Source organism: Protopterus annectens, chromosome 6.part0, assembly GCF_019279795.1.
Source record: "Protopterus annectens isolate FY-2018-M chromosome 6.part0, PAN1.0, whole genome shotgun sequence".
NCBI lineage: Eukaryota > Metazoa > Chordata > Ceratodontiformes > Protopteridae > Protopterus > Protopterus annectens.
In genome coordinates this window covers 1860561058-1860563557 of record NC_056737.1, presented here as the reverse complement: position 1 = coordinate 1860563557, position 2500 = coordinate 1860561058, and the positions used below count along the sequence as shown (strand labels likewise).

Sequence of the window (2500 nt, the reverse complement as noted above, 5' to 3'; positions counted from 1 at the left end):
CAAAAAGAAGAAAAAAAACAAAAACAATCTTGCTTTTTTCCCACTTTCTGAAAGTTAAGAAAGTTCAGTTACAGATTTGCTGTTTTGAACTGTTTGGAAGTTTCTAGAAGGCCAGTGTTTACTTGGGCTAAAGGGAAGTCTCTGTGTTCACCAGTGGGAGTGGTTATCACTTAACAGCCTGCCTGTCCCTGGAGGAGTGGTTACTACCTAGAAGCTGTAGTTTTATTGGCCATTTTGGGTCAATTCTAAACTCCTTGATCTGCCTCTCTTAAAACCCGACTGCCTCGTGGTTTTGGCATCTTTTCAGGCTTGCTAGTTGTTGCTGAAGCACCTACCAAGGGGAAAAAATGCTGAGAGAGGAAAAGGAGCAACTTTTGTGATTTTAAGTATTTTCTTCTGATTTTTTGTTAAGTTTTACTACTTTGCCGCCTACTTTTTGGCATTTTCTGGCTTGCTAAAGTTTATATCTGTATCAGTAACAGTACTTGGAACACATCTAGAGCCTGTTTACTGCATTTCCTGTGTTGCACTTAATTTAAAATCGTTTTTTTCTCTAAAAACTGCATTTTACCTGATTTTGGCCTACCACTCAAGTGTGGGGTCATTTATTGCACTGTTGTGATTATTTTGCTGCTTGTGTATCTCTGCTACCTTTAAACTACAACAAAAAGAAAAAAAAAACAAAAAAAAAATCTTGCTTTTTTCCCACTTTCTGAAAGTTAAGAAAGTTTAGTTACAAATTTGCTGTTCTGAACTGTTTGGAAGTTTCTAGAAGGCCAGTGCTTACTTGGGCTAAAGGGAAGTCTCTGTATTCACCAGTCGGAGTGGTTAACACTGCATAGCCTGCCTGTCCCTGGAGGAGTGGTTACTACCTAGAAGCTGTAGTTTTATTGGCCATTTTGGGGCAATTCTAAACTCCTTGATCTCTCTCTCTTAAAACCCTACAACTCTCTTTTTGCGCGGTTTTGCGCACTGAGCAGCGCCGGGCAGCGCCGCCTAAACAGGTTTAAACTATTCCAGGCTCCACAAAGTCTGCTCTTCACTTTTTCCATTAGAACTGTTCAAACTCTCAAAGTAATCACTCTGTTCTCTTTCTAAAGCCCTGCACTTGCTCAGCTCTTATAAGGAAACACTAACTAACTAAAGCACTACACCCTCCTTGACTTCTCATAAGTTTTATGCTCCCAATTGGTCCTTCCTGATCAAGTGAAAAAATCAGTTCCCTTCCCTAATCTGATCAGTAAAAAAACAGTTCCCTGTACTAATCTGGTATGTCCAAGGGTCAGTTTCAAGGTTACCCTCCAGTCCAGCTGATGAATCTGGGAATTTTGAGGCAATGTTACAATTGCCTTATGTACACAGACAACCCTCTCCTCCTTCCAACAAACTCTAATGCATGTGAGAGATGCAGTTACACAGCCAAACTGGAGGCAGAGCTCTCTCAACCCAAGAGTGCCACAGTCAGTCAGGAGGAAAAGGTAACCACCCACACCACAAATCCAGTCTCACATAGACGTATTGCATCTGCATACCCAACACATAAACACACAAAAACATACTCGGAGGCTCTAAATAAAAATCTGCCTAAACAGCAAAGACCTCCTAAGCAGATATCCAAGCAACAGCCACCCCTCAACAATACCCACGAATCACATATCTCACAAAATCAGTGTGCCTCACAGTCACAGCCCTCAAGGCCAAACAGCACACCAAATACACTTGTTATAGGGGACTCTATTGTCCAGCACACTGACGTCCCGCTCACCAGACTGAACAAGGAGAAGATCACTGTAAGCTGCCTGTTGGGTGCCAGGATCCGCCACATAATGCAAGCACTCAGGACACTCCAAAGCAAGTACAAGTATGACTCCGTCATTGTCCATGCTGGTGTGAATGACCTGAGATGTACCTCCCTGGACTACATGAAAAGAGACATAGAGGAGCTCTCTGACCATGTAGCCCAGGCTGGTATGACCCTGACCTTGAGTAGCATCTTGCCCTCACCAAGAATGCTGATACAGTATAAAGACAAAATGATCAGTTTCAACAACTGGCTAAAGTATTGGTGTCATTCAAAGGGGATCCAGTGTCTGTCAGCCTGGGATGACATGCTTGACAAGCCACGTTGCTTCGCTAGGGACGGATTGCACCTGTCACCCTTAAGCTTTCGTATACTGGCCAAGGCTTTTGCCACCCCCATAGTGCCTTTTTTAGGCAAAGCTCAAAGGACAAACCCACCTCCATAGACAACCGAAGGATAAAAAAACTAAAGGTAATGCTACTCAATGCCAGAAGTCTAAACCTCAAGATGCACGCACTCGAGGCTCTCCTTAGTATGGAGAAAATCAATGTCTGTGCAGTAACAGGAACCTGGTTCAAGGCTCCTGAGAGCACCCCAGCACTACCAGGTTATAACTCATACCATGCGTTTCGCCCCCAAAACTTGGACCGAAGCACAAAAGGAGGGGGAGTATCTATATTCATCAAAGATACCTACACC

The 2500-nt window shown here is 43.4% G+C and overlaps 1 protein-coding gene across 2 annotated transcripts in view; it reads left to right on the top strand.

Annotated features, from left to right (window-relative positions):
• TMEFF2 (transmembrane protein with EGF like and two follistatin like domains 2) overlaps nucleotides 1-2500 on the top strand; it is a 1234706-nt gene that overhangs the window by 84713 nt on the left and 1147493 nt on the right. The gene's annotated exons all lie outside the window — the stretch shown is intronic.